Source organism: Ornithorhynchus anatinus, chromosome 7 (genome assembly GCF_004115215.2).
Source record: "Ornithorhynchus anatinus isolate Pmale09 chromosome 7, mOrnAna1.pri.v4, whole genome shotgun sequence".
Lineage (NCBI taxonomy): Eukaryota > Metazoa > Chordata > Mammalia > Monotremata > Ornithorhynchidae > Ornithorhynchus > Ornithorhynchus anatinus.
In genome coordinates this window covers 62,167,892-62,187,429 of record NC_041734.1, presented here as the reverse complement: position 1 = coordinate 62,187,429, position 19,538 = coordinate 62,167,892, and the positions used below count along the sequence as shown (strand labels likewise).

Below are 19,538 nucleotides of genomic sequence, written 5' to 3'. Positions count from 1 at the left end.
TTGGCTATTCCTTCTTCTCCTGGGCCTCCATCCCTTCCTCACTTTCCCCGCTCCCACAGTTACCTTTCCCTCTAGTCCTTATGGACCTTTCCTTCATAACCTTAGTCAACTCATCTTAAACCTGCTGATATTTTCAATTTGCTCAACTTTCCGAGGTAACCAAGTCCATGCGCTTATCTCCCTCCGTTTGATATATTTCATTCATTCAATAGTATTTGTTGAGTACTTACTATGTGCAGAGCACTGTACTAAGCGCTTGGAATGTACAATTCGGCAACAGATAGAGACAATCCCTGCCCAGTGACGGGCTCACAGTCTAAATGGGGGAGACAGACAGCAGAGCAAAACTGAACAAAACAAAACAAGACATCATCACGATAAATGGAATCTTGTAGATATACACCTCATTAACATAATAAATAGGGTAATAAATAATATATAGAAATAAGCACAGTGCAGAGGGGAGGAGGAACAGAGGGAAAGGGGGGAATAATGATGGTATTTGTTAAGCGCTTACTATGTACCATGCACTGTTCTAAGCGCTGGGGTAGATACAAGGTAATCAGGTTGTCCCACGTGAGGCTCACAGTCTTAATCCCCATTTTACAGATAAGGGAACTGAGGCACAGAGAAGTGAAGTGACTTGCCGAAAGTCACACAGCTGACACGTGGCAGAGCCGGGATTAGAAACCATGACCTCTAACTCCTAAGCCCGTGCTCTTTTCACTAAGCCACAATTGGTTTCGAAACTGCCACCTTAAAGTTGCATTAGGTGTTCCTGGGGCCTGGTGGAGCGGAATATGATGAATGAGACGTAAGCTAGTTGTTGGGAGGACACCCTGTTGTATTACTCTCCCAAGTGCTTAGTACAGTGCTCTACACATAGTGCTCAATATATACCACTGATTGATTGATTTATTGACTTCTTCATTGGTCCTGTCCTCACCCTTCTTGATTTTGTAGATTTCAATCAATCAATTCATGGTATTTATCGAGCACTTACTGTGTGTGGAGGACTGTGCTAAGCTCTTGGAAAAATGCAAGTAACAGCGGACAAGATCCCTGCCCATAAGGAGCTTACAGACTACAGGGTGAGAAAGACATTAAAATAGATTCGGGATAGGGAAAATAGTAGAGGATAAGAATTTTTACTTAAGTATTGTGGGGCGGGGATGAGTATCAAAGTGCTTAAGGTGTACACAGCCAAGTGCATAGTTAACTCAGAAGGGAGAGTGGATAGGGAGACGACGGGCCCAGTCTGTAGGCAGGGAATATTTCTGTAATACTGTTGTGTTGTACTCTTCCAAGTGCTTAGTACAGTGCCCTGCAAACAGTAAACTCTCTATAAATACAACTGACTGTCTGATTGATTGGAAGGCCTCACTGCTTTAAAGCACTCAATCAGCTCTCCCCCTCCTATCTTACCTCATTGATTTCCTACTACAACCCAAACTGTACGCTTTGCTCCTCCAACACAAATTTATTCATTGTACCTCGATCTCGTCTATCTCACCGACAACCTCTTTCTCATGTTTTCCTTCAATCCAGGAATTCCCTCCCCCTTCATATATGACAGGTGACCATGCTCCCCAGCTTCAAAGCCTTATATAAATCACATCTCCTGCAAGAGGCCTTCCCCAACTAAGCCCTCATTTCCCCTTCTCCCTCCCTGTTCTGCATTGCTTATGCACTTAGAGCAGTACTTTTTAAGCACTTGATTTTCACCCCACCCTCAGCCCCACAGCGCTAATGTACATATCCATAATTTAACATCTGTCTGTCTCCCCTTCTTGACTGTAAGCTCCTGGTGGGCAGGGAACGTGTCAAACAACTCTGTTGCATTGTACTTTCCCAAGCGTTTAGTGTACAGTGCTCTGCATCTAGTAAGCATTCAGTAAATATCATTGATTGATTGAGATGTGATTCTAGGAGGATTTTTAAAGTGGGGAGTTTGGTGGATTGTCAAATATGAATAGGGAGCTTCGAGGCCAGAGGGAGGATGTGAGCAAGGAGATACAACCTCTCGGGCCTTGTCAACTAAAGCTCAACATGTAGGTATTCTTACAGAGAAGCTTCTTTGTCTCCCTGACCATTTTGGTGACTCTTCTACTATGTTCTCCTTTGTGGCATGTAAGGACCGGAACTGAGCCAGTCTCCCCTCCACTCACCTGTGTTGGGCAGGAGCTTAGCAGCTTTGTTATATTGTACTCTCCCAAGCACTTAATACAGTGCTGTGTCCACAGTAAGTGTTCAATAAATACCATGGATGGATTAATTAACCTAGATTATACCATGGTAAATGATAATAATAATGGTCAGATTTGTTACGCATTTTGTCTTGTCTTATGCCATCGAGTCGCCGCCAAGCCATAGCGATGCCATAGCTCTCCCAGAACGCTCCACTTTTATCTGCGATCATTCTGATAGTGTTTCCACGGAATCTTTTTGGTAAAAATACAGAAGTGATTTACCATTGCCCCCTTCCACGCCATAAATTTGAGTCTTCGCCCTTGATTCTCTCCCATGCTGCTTGCTGCCCAGCCCAGGTGAGTTTTGATTTGTAGCAGATTGCCTTCCACTCGCTAGCCACTGCCCAAGCTAGGAATGGAAATGCCTCTGCTTGACTCTCCCTCCCATAGTCGAGACTAGTAGAGAACTGGAAACTTTCCAGGTGCGACCCTGAGAGGGGATAAGCATTTACTATGTGCCAAGAAAGTACAAAGTACAAAGTACACAGGATAATCAGATCAGACACATTCCCTGAACCATTGGGATCTTAGCATCTAATGAGGAGGAGAACATGTATTTAATCCCTATTTTACAGATGAACCAGAGGCCCCGAGAATTTTAGTGACTTGCCCAAGGTCACAGAGCAGACCCATGCTCTTTCCATTAGGCCCTGCCAGTATTATATAATAGCAAAACTATGTTGTTTTGTTTTCTCTCCCCTTCCTAATGACGTCTAATATTTGGTTGCTGCCAGCCTGGTGATCTTAGAGGACAGTTAACAATGACTCGGCGATCCCTTTCGTGAGTCATGACTGACAGTGGAGGAGTTAAACAATGAGGGCGTTCAACAAAGGGTGAAGGACGAGACGCTGTTAATGAATTTCCCAAAACCAGACCTTCTCCAGAAGCCCCAGTGACCCCAAGATTTCCCTGTCCTTCTGTCTTACCTAACTTCCCGAGCCTGTCTCCTTTCCCGACTCTACCTCTCTTGTGAAGCGGAGAGAAGCAACGTGGCTTCTCTTAGAGAAGCAGCGTGGCTCACTGGAAAGAGCATGGGCTTTGGAGTCAGAGGTCATGAGTTCGAATCCCAGCTCTGCCACTTGTCAGATGTGTGACTGTGGGTGAGTCACTTCACTTCTCTGTGCCTCAGTTACCTCATCTGTAAAATGGGGATGAAGACTGTGAGCCCCACGTGGGACAACCTGATTCCCCTGTGTCTACCCCAGCGCTTAGAACAGTGCTCTGCACATAGTAAGCGCTTAACAAATACCAACATTATTATTATTATTGTGGACTGTCTAATCTTCAAAGTGAGATCATTGACTTCCTACCCTTGGCCCAGTCCTGACCCAATCTCTCTAGCCCTCTTGGTTTCCTGGTGACACAGACCTAGGGACCAGAGAACTGTATAAATGAGGAGCATTACTCGAAGTTTGTTTGGCCAAGGGAAGTGGCCAAGTCAGAGATTACTTGAATTGCTTATTAATGGGACTATTACTTAATTGGTTAGCTCTGGATCATATTAATCGTCCATTGGCATCACTATAGATACATTTCTGCTGGGTTCTCAGTGCAGTGGTGACACCAACACAGCTGTTTGTCTTCGGCTATAAATCTGTCCCTTTATCTGAGGCTGGAGTAGAAAAATCTCTGGCAATGGGGCGAAAACACCCTGTTCCCTCTGGAAATCCGAGCTCCAGCTGTGTTAGTCCCGACTTTGCCTCGGAATCTTTTCTCAGACCATGTTAAAAAAAAATATGGTTGCCAGCTCTGTTCTGGTGACTGGAAATTTTTCTTGAGTGACTAGCAGTGACTGGCTAGCAGATTACTATATTGGTCTCCAGTCTTTTTTTCCTGCCTCCTGTGCCTCTCCACTCTGGTCCATACTTCCCTCTGCTGCCTGCCTCGTTTTTCAAAATATCAATCTGTATCCATACCTCCACTCCTATCAACCTCCGCACGAAACAAAAACTTCTCACTCTAGGCTTCTAGGCTCTCCATCACCTTGCCCCCTCCTACCTCTTCTCCTGTCTCTCTTTCTACCGCCCACCCCGCACGCTCCGCTCCTCTGCCGCTCACCTCCTCACCGTTCCCCGTTCACGCCTATCCCGCCGTCGACCCCTGGCCCACGTCCTCCAGCGGTCCTGGAACGCCCTCCCTCCTCACCTCCGCCAAACTCACTCTCTTCCCTTCTTCAAGGCCCTGCTGAGAGCTCACCTCCTCCAAGAGGCCTTCCCAGACTGAGCTTCCCCTTTTCCCTCTGCTCCCTCTGCTGCCTCTCTGCCCCCCGTGCACCTCCCCTCAGCTAAGCTCCCTTTCTCCCCTTTCCCTCTGCTCCTCCTCCTCTCCCTTCCCCTCCCCTCAGCACTGTGCTCATTTGTATATATTTTTCATACCCTATTTATTTTGTTAATGAGGTGTACATCCCCTTGATTCTATTTATTGTAATTAAGTTGTCTTGTTTTTGTCCGTCTGTCTCCCCCGATTAGGCTGTAAGCCCGTCAGTGGGCAGGGATTGTCTCTATCTGTTGCCGAATTGTACATTCCAAGTGCTTAGTACAGTGATCTGCACAGGGTAAGTACTCAATAAATACTATTGAATGAATGAATGAATGAATGAATGAATGAAAAACCTTTCACGGTTGTCCGTACTGCTCCACATTGAGTAGAAGCTCCTGCTTATTGGCTTCAAGTCACTCCATCAGATCTAATAGTAATAGTATTTTTTAAGTGCTTGCTGTGTATACAGCAATGTATTAAGTGCTGGGAAAGAATATATGAGGGAATTAGATACAGACCCTCTCCTTCGGGGAGTTATCTCTCTCTCCCTCCCTCTCTCTCTCTCTCTCCCCCCCCCCCACAGATACACACACACACATCAACTTTCTTCTCCTACTAGACCCTAGCTCACGCTTTTCATTCCTCACAAATGAAGATTCTCCCTCTGCCTCATTTTTGAATCCGGTCCCTAGCTAATGCTTTTTCTCCTGCCTAGAATTCCCTCTTCCTTCAAATCCACCAAAGCACAGCTTTCTCTAACTTCAAGTCCTTCCAAAGTCCCACCTCCTTCGGGAAGCGTTCTCTGATACTTTATCTTCTACTCCTACTACTAAAAATTGTGACATTTATTAAGCCCTTCCAACATGCCAAGCAGTGTGTTAAGTGCTCAAGTAGATGCAAGATAATTAAATCAGGCACAGTCCCTATTCTACATGGGGCTCAGAGCCTGAGGGTAAGAAAGAACATGTCTTTCATCCCCATTTAACAGTTGGGGATTCTGAGGCACAGAAAAGCTGTGATGTCACTTAAAACACTCAATCACCTTGTCCCTTCCGACCTCACCTTGCTACTCTCCTACTACAACCCAGCCTGCACACTTCATTTCTCTAATGCTAACCTTCTCACTGTACCTCCATCTCGTCTATCATTCAATAGTATTTACTGAGCGCTTACTATGAGCAGAGCACTGTACTAAGCGCTTGGACTGTACAATTTGGCAACAGATAGAGACAATCCCTGCCCATAGACAGGTTTACAGTCTAATCTGGGGAGAGAGAGACGGACAAAAACAAGACAACATAATCGCGATAAATAGAATCAAGGGGATGTACACCTCATTAACAAAATAATAGGGTAATAAAAATATATACAAATGAGCATAGTGCAGAGGGGAGGGGGACCATCAAGGAGAGTAACCCTCCCCTGACAGTTGCCTGTGAACCTTGTCTTCCTGAGGTTGCCGACCTCTGGCCCACATCCTGCCTCTGGCTTAAAATGCCCTCTTTCCTCATATCAGACAGATAATTGCTCTCCCCAACTTCAAAGCCTTATCGGAGGCACATCTCTTCCAAGAAGCATCCCCTCACTAAACCCTCATTTCCTCTTCTCCCACTCCCTTCTGTGTCACCCTGACTTGCTCCCTTCATTCCACCCCCACTTCCAGTCCCACAGCACGCACACACACACACACATATATATATATATATTTTATCTATGTTATTGTCTCTCTCCACCTCTAGACTGTGAGCTCACTGTGCACAGGGGATGTGTCTCTTGTTGTATGGTTCTCTTCCAAGCCCTTAAGTACAACTCTTAGCCCACAGAAAGCGCTCAATAAATATGATTGAATGAATGAATGAATGAATGTGCTCAAGGTGACATAATAGGCTGGGGGCAGAGCTTCTCAGATGCCACCTCAGCACTTTTACATCTCCTCAGCACTTAGGCATTCAAAATCTTCTGAAGAACTTTTTTTTAACATATTGATTCGTACGTTCTAGTATTTGGACATTTACCTATACACAGAACCATCTTTTCCATCTCTTCTTCCTTCTGTCTGTGAATTATTCTGGAGCGGTCTCCTCCATTAGATTGTAACCTCCTTCAGGGCAGGGATGGTGTCTTGTAACTGTTGTACCCTTCCAGATGTTCTATACACAGTCACTGCTCTGCAAACACTACTGATAGACTCATTGTAAACGCATAGTGAGCAGGGAATGTGGCTACCACTCTGCACTTAGGACAGTAAGCACTCAATAAATACCACTGAAATAGACTGTAAGCCCGTCAATGGGCAGGGACTGTCTCTATCTGTTGCCGATTTGCACATTCCAAGTGCTTAGTACAATGCTCTGCACATAGTAAGTACTCAATAAATACTATCGAATGAGGGAGGAGCCGGGTCCCATCGTCAGTAATGATGATGGCATTTGTTAAGCCCTTACTATTTGCCAACCCCTGTTAGGGCTGGGGTAGATACAAGGTAATCAGGTTGTCCCACGTGGGGCTCACAGTCTTAATCCCCGTTTTACAGATGAGGTAACTGAGGCACAGAGAAGTGAAGTGATTTGCCCAAAGCCACACAGCTGACAAGTGGCGAAGCGGGGATTAGAACCCATGACCTCTGACTTCCAAACCTGTGCTCTTCCACAAAGCCATGCTGCTTCTCTGTAGCATTTACTGGGCACTTAGAGAACATATTACATATAAAAGATGGGAACCCTGACCTCATCTATCTTTCAATCTAATGGGTTATAAAGGATCAGATGAATCTTTCATACACAAGCAGTTGGAAGCAGCGTGACCTAGTGGAAAAAACACAGGCCTGGGAGTCAGAGGACCTGGGTTCTAATCCTAGCTCCACCACTATCTGCTGTGTGACCTTGGGCAAGTCGCTTAACTCTCTGGGCCTCAGTTATCTCATCTGTAAAATGGGGATTAAGACTGGGTGTCCTATGCAGGACAGGGACCGTGTCCAACTCAGTTATCTCGTATCTATTCCAGCGCTTAGTACAGTGCCTGGAATTTAGTAGGCACTTAGATACCATTCTTTTAAAAAAGGAAAAAAAATAGTTCTCAGGAACTTCAGCAGTGTGTCCTGTTTACTAAACCTTCCCTCTAACCCAGCCCAGGCTGATAGGGCAGGGGCAGGAGGAAATCGGAAGGAAGAAGAAAGGAGGGTCCATGCTTTGAACTAAAGAAATCCCGGTGGTATTAGCATTTTAATATTCACTCCAAACTCATATCCACAGCATTTATATGCATATCCATAAATTATTGATTTATATTAATGTTTGTCTCCCCTTCTAGACTGTAAGATCATTATTCATAATGATATTAATAATAATGGTATTTGTTAAGTATTTACTATGTGCCAAGCACTGTACTAAGCACTGGGGTAGGAACAAGATAATCAGTCCCCACTTGGGGCTCACAGCTGAAGTATGAAGGAGAACAGGTATTGAATCCCTATTTTGCAGATGAGGGAACAGAGGCCCAGAGAAGTTGAGTGACTTGCCCAAGGTCACACAGCAGTCACCTGGCAGAACCGGCATTAGAACTCAGCTCTTCTGACTCCCGGGTCTGTGCTCCTTCTACTAGGCCACGCTGCCTCCACGCTGCTTCACTGTGGGCAGGGAACATTTCCACCAGCTCTGTTTTTACTGTACTCTAGCAAGAGTTTAGTACAGACCACTGTACAAAGTAAGCGTTCAATAAATGTCATTGATCGATTGATCAGTGAGTCAAGTCAAGAGTCCACAACCTCCCTCCCTGTACTATTCTGGTGTCTAACTTGAAACCCTCCTGCTGCACTTACCAGGGCCAGTCCTCTCCTCGAACCCATTTAAGTCTCGATCAACCAGGATATCAAGGTGGACAAGGAGAGAGAAGCAAAACCTTTTGCTGTGGGTTTTCATCTTCTTTCCCTTCTTCTCAGCTCGCTGAGCCATCACCCACATAGGCTCAAAGGAGAAGAAGGTTTTGGAGAGAAGCCACCATTTCAGAGACACACATCACTCACACAGAAGTTCTCTGTGGTCCTGTCGGCTAATTCCCCAGTAGCTCTTTAGTTTCCCTTATCAACTTCATGAACACATCCATTTAGCCACCTGGTCAGTCCTTGAGCTTCTTCTGCATTCAGTAGTTTCTCCTTGGGGGAACAAGGATGTGCAGACACAACACACTAGGATAGATGCAAGGAACCCGGAGGAAAAACAGCCCTGGGAAAATGGGGGAGGAAAATCACCCCCTGAGGGGCCATTCTCCCTCCACTACTTGGACTCTCTGAGGTTTGAGCCCCCAGAGGGACAGGGGCCAATGTCTACTTAAAAATCACCTCCTCCAAGAGGCGTTCCCAGACTGAGCTCCTCTTCCCCCTCTACTCCCTCTGCCATCCCCCCTTTACCTCTCCGCAGCTAAAGCCTCATTTTCCCCTTTTCCCTCTGCTCCTCCACCTCTCCCTTCCCATCCCCACAGCACCGTACTCGTCCGCTCAACTGTATATATTTTCGTTACCCTATTTATTTTGTTAATGAATTGTACATCGCCTCGATTCTATTTAGTTGCCATTGTTTTTACGAGATGTTCTTCCCCTCGACGCTGTTTATTGCCATCGTTCTCGTCTGTCCGTCTCCCCCGATTAGACTGTAAACCCGTCAAACGGCAGGGACTGTCTCTATCTGTTGCCGACTTGTTCATCCCAAGCGCTTAGTACAGTGCTCTGCACATAGTAAGCGCTCAATAAATACTATTGAATGAATGAATGAATGAATGAATAATTCCCACCTGTTCTCTCCCAGAACTTAGTACAACACTCTACACACAGTAAGTACTTAATAAATATTATTACTTGTACTACTACGTGGGACAGAGCATGGCCTAGTGGAAAGAGCATCGTTCTGGTTGTCGGAGGATCTACATTCTAATCCCAACCCTGCCACTTACCTGCTAGGTGACCTTGAACAAGTCCCTTAACTGTTCTGTGCCTCAGTTCCTCATCTGCAAAATGAAGATTCAATGTCTGTTCTCCCTCCTACTTAGACAGTGAGTCCGATGTGGGACCTGATTATCTTGTATCTATCCCAGCATAGTACTGGTACTTAGCACATAAGCGTGGCGCAGTGGAAAGAGCACGGGCTTTGGAGTCAGGGCTCGTGAGTTCGAATCCCAGCTCTGCCACTTGTCAGCTGTGTGACTGTGGGCAAGTCACTTCACTTCTCTGTGCCTCAGTTCCCTCATCTGTAAAATGGGGATTAAGACTGTGAGCCCCACGTGGGACAACCTGCTTCCCCTGTGTCTACCCCAGCGCTTAGAACAGTGCTCGGCACATAGTAAGCGCTTAACAAATACCAACATTATTACATAATAAGTGCTCAGTAAATACGACTGATTGATTGTTATGGTGCTTGGCACACAGTAAGCACTTAACAAACACCACAGTTAATACTATTCTCGGGCCCATGAACCAGGCCCCTGTGCCAGGACTGAAAGCACCACTCAGAGAGTGGCCAAGAAACACTGGCGCAAGGAGAGGATGGTGCCCACCCAAGCCATTGGCTGGACCAAGCACCCTGACATGAGTTTCTCTATTTCCTTATTGGGGATCAGAAGGATGATCTTCCCTCATGGGGCTTTGCTACTAGGGTTTCCAGAGAGAAATTATTTAAATGGTGGCAGAACGATTTTGTGACTGTGTATGTCTTTCAAACATTCAGCGTGAATATGTCTTTCGAACCTTCAGCGTGAACCTCCAGCATGAACAGCATCGCACATAGCGTAGTGCGGCTTACCTCTTCTGTAAAATGGGGATTGTTAAGTGACTTTACTTGGAAAACAGGGACTGCTTTCAGCCCCCTGCGTGGAAGAGGGGCTGGACCCAGTGACCTGTTGAGATTACGGTGCTTTAGACTGTAAGTCTCTTATGGTCAGTGAATTTGTCTACCAACTCTGTTATGTGGTACTTTCCCAAGTGTTTAGTACATTCGTTCATTAATCGTATTTATTGAGCTCTTACTGCGTGCAAAGCAGTGTACTAAGTACTTGGGAAAGTACAATATAACAACTGACACGTTCCTGCCCACAACAAGCTCACAGTGCTCTTCACACAGTAAGCATTCAATAAATACCACTGACGGATCTGATTACCATCCAGCTGTACGATTCTCTCAAGTGGAGCCGCAACACGTCTGAATGGAAAGAGCATGGGCTTGGGAGTCAGAGGTCGTGGGTTCTAATCCAGACTCTGCCACTTGTCAGCTGTGTGAATTGGGGCAAGTCACTTAACTTCTCTGTGCTTCAGTCACCTCATATGTAAAATGGGGATTAAGACTGTCAGCCCCACAAGGGACAACCTGATTACCTTGAATCTACCCCAGCGCTTAGAACAGTGTATGGCAAATAGTAAGCACTTAACAAATACCATCATCATCATCATTATTATTATTTTTATTATTATCACCTCCTACTCAGATGATTAGTTCCACGGGTTCAGCTCTTCAGCGCCTCAGGACCCAGTTGAGAAGCAGAGAACAGAGCCTACTCTCCTGTCCCCTCTGGGATTCTGCATGGGCATTCCCCGGGCATGGCCTTCCGCCCTCCAGGGCCCAGAGGACTTGCAAACAGTCAGCAAATGCCAAAAGCCTGAGGAGATCTAGACACAGAGATGAGTTGCTTATTTTAGATTTTCCCTTGCTGTGTCCCAGCAGGAAAAGGATGGGCACCTGAGAGGTCAAGAGGTTGAGTTTTGTTCTGTTTTGGGTCAAATCAAGGAAAACCACCCTACTTACTTCCCTTGCTCTAACCATGAGGTCATCCTGATCCCTGTCTCCTTTATGTCGCTGACTGAGGTCTGGGAGCGTGGCTCAGTGGAAAGGGCACGGGTTTGGGTGTCAGAAATCATGGGTTCGATTTCCGGCTCTGCCGTCCGTCAGCTGTGTGACTGTGGCAAGTCAGTTCACTTCTCTGGGCCTCAGTTCCCTCATCTGTAAAATGGGGATTAAGACTGTGAGCCCCACGTGGGACAACCTGATTACCCTGTATCTACCCCAGCGCTTAGAACAGTGCTCGGCACATAGTAAGCGCTTAACAAATACCTACATTATTATTACTCTACCCCCTGGATCTCTCTACGGTCTCTCGGGATCTTCCCACTCAAGGATTAGTTTTAATAGTATTATAGAGTTCTACAGCTGACCTGGAGAGTTCATCTTGTCCATTCCTCTGCCTCCAGCCATAAAGTCTCCTCTTATCATTACAGAAAGAGCTATGGGCTTCAAGATATCCCTCATTTCATGTCTCTCAAGCCTCCTTGTTGGGAATTCCTTCCTTAAATCTAACCTGAATCCCTCCTGTAGCATTTTGGCCGGGGCCTAGAGCTGCATAAGATTCCCTACGGCCTCTGCAACAGTCCCCGTTGCCAAGCACGAGGAGAATGTTGCCCCAGGTACAAGGTGCTGTGTTTGTGTTGCTGGTGGGGCCCCGGAGATCAGGTGAAATCAAGGGGTGTGGGGTCAGGCCAGCTTTTCTTCCCTGCCGACACAGTTGTCCTGTGCTCCACCCAGGCTCCTGATGTTGACGTGATTGTTGAGGGGCAGCCTGAGTGAAGGAATTTGTTCCATTTCACCCACAGCCCTTATTTACTCAGAATCCACTCTCTGTTTGCTCTGCCCTAAGTCTCACCTTCTACTCCAGTACTCGGGTCAACCCAAGTGATCCCAGCTCCCTGGGCCCAGTGGACTTTAATGCCGCATGTTGAGGGTCCGGAGTTTGTCCCATGCTTCCTTCAAGGAGAAAGAGCGTGGCCTAGTGGAAAGAGCACAGACCTGGGAGTCAAAGGCTCTGGGTTCAAATCCCACTCCGCCAAATGCTTGCTGTGTGAACTTGGACAAGTCACTTAATAATAATAATAGTAATAATAATAGTTATGGTACTTGTTAAATGCTTACCATGTGCCAAGAACTGTTTTCAGTATTGCAGTAGATACAAGTTGATCAGGTTGGACACATTGCTTCCCCTTTTCCCTCTGCTCCCTCTGCTGCCTTGCTGCCCCCCCCCACCTCCCCTCAGCTAAGCCCTCTTTCCCCCCTTTTCCCTCTGTTTCTCCTTCTCTCCCTTCCCCTCCCCCCAGCACTGTGCTCATTTGCTCATATGTAAATATTTTTATTACCCTATTTATTTTGTTAATGAGGTGTACATTCCCTTGATTGTATTTATTGCTATTGTTTTTGTCTGTCTGTCTGTCTCCCCCGATTAGACTGTAAGCCTGTTGATGGGCAGGGATTGTCTCTATCTGTTTCTATTTCTGTTTCTATATCTCTATTCCAAGCGCTTAGTACAGTGCTCTGCACATAGTAAGTGCTAAATAAATGCTATTGAATGAATTTTCCAGATGACGTAACTAAGGCACAGAGAAGTTTAGTGACTTATCCAAGGTCACACAGCAGACATGTGGCAGAGCTGGGATTAGAACCCATGTCCTTCTGACTTCCAGCCTTGCGCTCTACCTACTAAGCCTTGCTGCTTAACTTGCCTATAACTCAGTTCTCCTTTTCTCCCTCCTACTTAGATTGTGAGTCCCTTGTGGGACAGGGACTGTGTCCAACTTAGTTCACTCCTATCTACCCCAGCACTTAGAATAGTGTTTGACACATAGTAAGAGCTTAACAGATACCATCAAAAAAAAAAAAAAAGGCCCCCAGAGCGCGTCACCAACTCAGCTTCGGCTGGGACACGTGATCCTCCTGGAGAGATGCTTCTGGACAGTGAGTCCCCGGGCTCACAGACTATGAGGAAGGCAGAGCAGATATTTTATCCCCATTTTACAGATGAGAAGCAATTTGATTTAGTGGATAGAGCAGGGGCCAGGTAGTCAGAAAGATCTGCGTCCTAATCCTGGCACCACCATTTTTCTGCTGTTTGACTTTAGACAAGTCATTTAACTTCTCTATGCCTCACTTTCCTTGTCTGCAAAGTGGGAATAAGACTGTGGGCCCCATGTGCATCAGGGACTGTGTTGGGAGAAGCAGCGTGACTTAGTGGATAGAGCACAGGCCTGAGGTTCAGAAGGACCTGGGTTCTAATCCTGGCACTGCCACATGTCTGCTGTGTGACCTTGGGCGAGTCACTTAACTTCTCTGTGCCTCGGTTACCTCATCTGTAAAAAATGGGGATTACCAGTATGAGCCCAATGTGGAACAGGGACTGTGTCCATCCTGATTAACTTCTATCTACCCCAGCATTGAGAACAGTGCTTGGCACCTACAAAGTAAGCAAATATTAGAATGATTATAATTATTACCTGATTCGGTTGCATAAACCCCAGTGCTGAGTACAGTGCCTGATACATAATAAGTCCTTTAATACCATGAAAAAAATCAGATGAGGAAACTGAGGCCCAGAGAATTTCAGTGACTTGCCTAAGGTGCCACACACCTGACTCCCAGTCCCATCCTCTTTCCATTAAGCCACTTTTCCTCCAAAACATCATGGATTATTGGACCTTTTATAGATGGGGGCACAGAGGCTCAGAGAAGGTAAGTGATTTACCCTATGTCACACAGCAACTTAGTGACAGACACAGAATTAAAAGTCGTGTTTTCTGTCTTCTAGCCTGGTCCTTGGTCTAAATTATTCTCATTTAATAACCTTGCCTTTGTCTAGGAGGACACAGACCCCATATTCCATGGAAAAATATTTCCACCAACCAGAGGTATTTATTGAGCATCTTAGCAAGTACAAAGCCCACGAATGCTTGGGAAAGTACAACGGAAGCAAAAGTGCATTCCCTGTCTTCAAGGAGCTTATAGTCTAGTGGCGGAGCTTATAATTTCATAATAATAATAATAATAATTGTGGTATTTGTTAAGTGCTTACTACATGCAAGTCACTGTACTAAGCACTGGGGTAGATACAACATAGTAGGATTGGACACAGTCCCTATCCCACGTAGGGCTCACAGTCTCAATCCGTATTTTACAGATGAGGGAACTGAGGCCCAGAGAAGTGAAGTGACTTCTCTGAGGTCACACGATAGACAAGCAACAGAGCCGGGGTTAGAACCCTTGACCTTCTGACTTCCGGGCCCATGCTGTATCCACTACACCATGCTCTTGGAGTTTAGAGACCATTTCAGCGCCTTAAAGATGAATTCTAAGTCCCATCCCACACAAAAGAAGCCCATGGGGAACAAAGGCTTTGGAGTTTAGGCAGGAGGGTGTACCTGTCTTTGCACTCTGCCTGTAATTTATTTTTACGTCCATCTCCCCTTCTGGACTGTAAGCTCCTTGAGGGCAGGGATCATGTCTATCAATTCTATTGCACTGTATTCTCCCAAGTGCTTGGTATGGTGGTCTGCAAACAGTAGGCCCTAAGTCAATACCTCTGGTTGACTGATTGTAGCATTGGGCCTGGAGCCAGGCTTGGGCTGTTTTATTGTCTTGCAGTCTGCCAGCGCAGGGCCACCGTGGAGAGCTGAAGGAGGAGGGGCTGAGAATCTGCCACACAGTAGCTCCCTCCCTTCCCAGAAACTAATCCGGGGCCCCTCGCTTTGAGTCTACCACTTTATTAGCCAATCGCTTGCTGATAACGGCACCTTTGCAGGCTCTGAGATTTCAGGGGCCCAGCCCTCTGCCTATTGACGGGCTCCCGCTTGCTCTGAAGAGCGATTTTGCCCCGGTTATCGGTTTAATAAAGAGGAAAGGGTAAGAGCCGGTGAGGGAAGTTAGGTCCCCATGACCCCAAAGTGCAAAAGCCCTCTCCCCTGCTTTCTACACCCTGAGCTGCAGAGAAGGAGGAGTGGATGAGGCTCCAGGCTGACCAAATCGCCATATAGTTATTATTATTAGCATTATTATATTTGTTAAGCACTTATTATGAGCGTTATTATGTGTGTCAAGCACTGTTCTACCTGCTGAGGAAGATACAAGTTAATCATGTGAAACAGTCCCTGTCCCTCATGGAGGTCACAGTCCAAGTCGGAGGGATAACGTGCCCCATTTTAGAGAGGAGGAAACTGAGGCCCAGAGAAATGAAGTGACTTGGCCAAAGTCACCCAGAAAGTAACTGGCCGAAACAGGATTAGAACTCAGATCCAATAACTCCCAGGCCCTTGCTCTTTCCATTAAGCCACACCGCTCTTCCATTCTGCTTCCATTAGATGATGATGATGTTGATTGTTTTACTGGTTGTTTGACTACTTAATTTTTGTTAGCCCAAACACACTGCTAAGGATGAAGTCTGCAAAAGGGGGTGATAAAATGTGATTTTATGGGTTACATTTTATTTTCTAAAGCAATGACAATTGTCTCACTGACCCTCCTCGCAGCCCTAAGAAGAGATGAAGAGTTGTAGCTCCTTGTGGGCAGGGAATGTGTCTAACAACTCTGTTACACTGTACTCTTTCAAGTGCTTAGTAAAGCATTCCGCGCACAGTAAATACTCAAAAAATATCATTAATTGATTGGTTGATTGATTTTAGGGATCTCTCTGATGGACAGATGGAGCGACTGAGCACTGGAGAAATTAAGGGAAACTGCTTGGCCTAGTGGAAAGACCACAGACCTAGGAGACAGAGGACCTGGGTTCTAATGCCAGCTCACCTGCTGCGTGACCTTGGGCAAATCACTTAACTTCCCTGTGCCTCAGTTCCCTCATCTGCAAAATGGGGATTCAGAACTTGTGTTCCTTCTTACTTGGGCTATGAGCCCATGTGGGACCTAATTACTTTATATCTTCCCCAGCTTGGCACATGATAAGCGCTTAACCAATACCACAATTAAGAGGATTGATGCCCCCCCAAAGTCTACTCAGTGTCAGTCATTTGTATTTTCTGAGCACTTCCTATGTGCCGAACAGTATACAAAGCCCTTGGGAGAGTACAGTATAACAGACACATCCCCTGCCCACAATGAGCTTACATTGTCGAGGAACTCCCAGAAGAGCTATCAGAGGCTATGGAAACCAGCTTGGGGAAGTGTATGCCATACAGTCTGGGAGGAAGAATGCAAAAACCACAGCACTTCTGTTACTTTAGTCTACTGGACTTTTCCAAACGCCTAGTACAGTGTCCTGCACAAAGTGCTCAGTAAATACCACTGATTGATTAAGGGACCAGGGAGTTCTGCCAGCGAGAGTGTCTGTTAAGGGAGACCTTCCTAAAGCAGCCGCCACTCTCTCAGCAGCCCTACCCGCTCTCTGTGGAAGCTGCAACGCTTCCTCCCTTTTGCTCCAACTCTGGTCTGCTCCAGATGAGGCTAGAATTCAGACCCCTCTAGACTGCAAGTTTGTCGTGGGCAGGGAATGTGCCTGCCAACTCTGCTGCACTGTACTCTCCCAAGTGCTCAGAATAGTACGTTGTACACAGTAAGTGATCAATAAACGTCACTGATGACGATGATGATCCTTCCCTGTCAGGCAGGGGTGCCAGGTTCATGCAGGTAGAGCCCAGTGAATAATTTTTAAAGATTAGGTTAGTCTATTTAGAGCCAGCAAGCTGATTTAGGAGCTTATGTTTATATTTTGCCATTTCTCAAATCTCTATTCTATTTTAATGTCCGTCTTCCGCTGTAAACTCCTTGTGGGCGGGGATCATATCTACCAATTCTGTTGTATTGTAGTCTCCCAAGTGCTTCATTCAGTACAGTGCTTTGCTCCCAGGAAGTGTTCAGTGCATGAGAAGTGGTAACAGCAAGGGTCTAGGAGTTAGAGGACCTGGGTTCTAATCCCGGCCCCATCATGTGTCTGTGTGACTTTGGCAAATCACTTAACACTTCTGGGTCTCAGTCTCCTCATCTGTAAAATGGAGTTGAAATACCTGTTCTTCTTTAGACTGTAAGCCCCATGCGGGCCCACCCTGATAATCATGTATCTACCCCAGAACTTATTAAGTTCTTAGTTCAAAGGGAGCACTTTACAAATATTACTACTAATAATACTAATAATAATGCTACTAATAATAGCTATCATTAGTAAGCACTCAATAAATATCATTGATTGATCGATACATTAACAGTGCATGAGAAACTAGGAGAAAGGAGGGCCTTGTGTGGAAGAGAGGGAAGAGGAAGAAAACAGAAACTCCTTACCATTGGCTTCAAAGCATTCAATCATCTTGCCCCCTCCTACCTCATCTCGCTACTCTCCCACTACAACCCAGCCCTCACACTTCACTCCTCTAATGCTGACGACGATGGCATTTGTTAAGCGCTTACTACGTGCAATGCACTGTTCTAAGTGCCGGGGAGGATACAAGGTGATCAGGTTATCCCACGTGGGGCTCACAGTCTTAATGCCCTTTTTACAGATGAGGTAACTGAGGCACAGAGAAGTGAAGTGACTTGCCCAATGTCACACAGCTGACAAGCGGCAGAGTTGGGATGCCAACCTTCTCACAGTACCTTGACTTCCCGCTCATGTTCTGCCTCTGGCCTGGAATGCCCTCCCTCTTCATGTCCGACAGAATAATTTTTCTTACTGAAGGCACGTCTCCTCCAAGAAACCTTCCCAGAATAAGCCCTCCTTTCCTCTTCTCCCACTCTCTCCTGCGTCGCCTTGATTTGCTTCTCTCATTCATTCCCCTCTCCTAGCCCCACAGCACTTCTGTATGTATCTGTAATTTTATTTATTTCAACTAATGTCTGTCTCCCCCTCTAGACTGTAAGTATTATTAGTATTATTAGAAGCAGAGTGGCTTAGTAGCAAGGGCCCGGGCTTGGAATCAGAGGTCATGGGGTTCTAAATCCCAGCTCTGCCACTTATCAGCTGTGTGACTTTGGACAAGTCACTTACTTCTCTGTGCCTCAGTTACCTCATCTGTAAAATGGGGATGAAGACTGTGAGCCCCCACCTTGGGACAACCTGATTACCTGGTAACATTGCTTGGCACATAGTAAGCAAGTAACAAATACCATTACTGTTATTATTATTATTACTACGTTGATTGTAGGCAGGGAATGTGCCTGTTCTACTGTACTCTCCCAAGCACTCAGTACAGGGCTCTGCACACAGTTAGCGCTCAATAAATATGATTGACTGACTGACTGAGAAGGGACCTGGGAGACGGAGAAGATAAAGGAAGAAATGTTAAGACCTCGGTGAAGAAAGGAGCAGGGATGGAGGATCTTCCTGTGCATTTTTACATCAAGTGAAGGGCACGAGAAACAAACTCTAAATAAACTCCTCATATTTTTGAGTTGAGCGCGTAGGCACTTCTGGGTCTCGGCCTGCAGCCCCTGGCAACGTGCCTTCTCTCTGAAGATGTTCACGGCCGAAAATACAGCCAATGTCTTAGGGCAGACGAGATGAACTACAAGGTCCAACAGCCTCTCGGAACAATGGACTCTCTGTGAGGGTGCTGACTGGAGCCAAAATCTTGGAGATCAGACAGGAATCCTCCCTGCCTCTTCCCGTACGACTCCCAGAAACCCACGCCTCCCGTTCTCCCCCCGGGTCTCTCTGCCTTGTCCCATCCCTGTCCTTCCACAGAGCTCACCCTACCAAGACGGTGTCCCAGCAACTCGACCAAGAGACCAGTAAACCCTAGCTAAGGTGGTACTCACGGGCAGTTTCTGGGTTGCCTCTGAGAAGTACCATCGAGGTCACCTTGCCGATCCTCTCCAGGGTCCCCATCCTAGAATCTCCCATTTGGATCACCAACCTGGGGATCTCCAAGCACTGGAGGGCTTTTTCCCTAAATTCTCCCTCGTTCCTAGAGTATATTGATCCTCTCCAGGTGGGAAAACGGAGTCACAGGGGGAGCCAGGTCCCATCTCCAGCTCTTCCGCCCAGGAGTCACTGCCAGATCAATCGGACAACTGAGAAGCAGTGTGGCCTACTGTGGAGAACGCGAACCTGGGAGTCAGAAAGACCTGGGTTCTAACCCCAGCTCTGCTTTGTGTCTGCTGTATCACGTTGGGCAAGTCACTTCACTTCTCTGCCTCAGCTACCTCATCTATAAAATGGGGATTAAGACCATGAGCCCTGTGTGGAACAGAGACTGTGTCCAACCTGATTAACTCGTATATTCCCCAGTGTTA

General features: G+C 46.4%; 1 non-coding gene across 1 annotated transcript; it reads right to left on the bottom strand.

Moving 5' to 3' along the window:
• Positions 1-2,556: 2,556 nt before the first annotated feature.
• On the bottom strand, positions 2,557-2,689 carry LOC114813526. The gene has a single exon (XR_003761243.1). It is a non-coding gene; the product is annotated as a small nucleolar RNA SNORA7 (small nucleolar RNA).
• Positions 2,690-19,538: the final 16,849 nt, after the last annotated feature.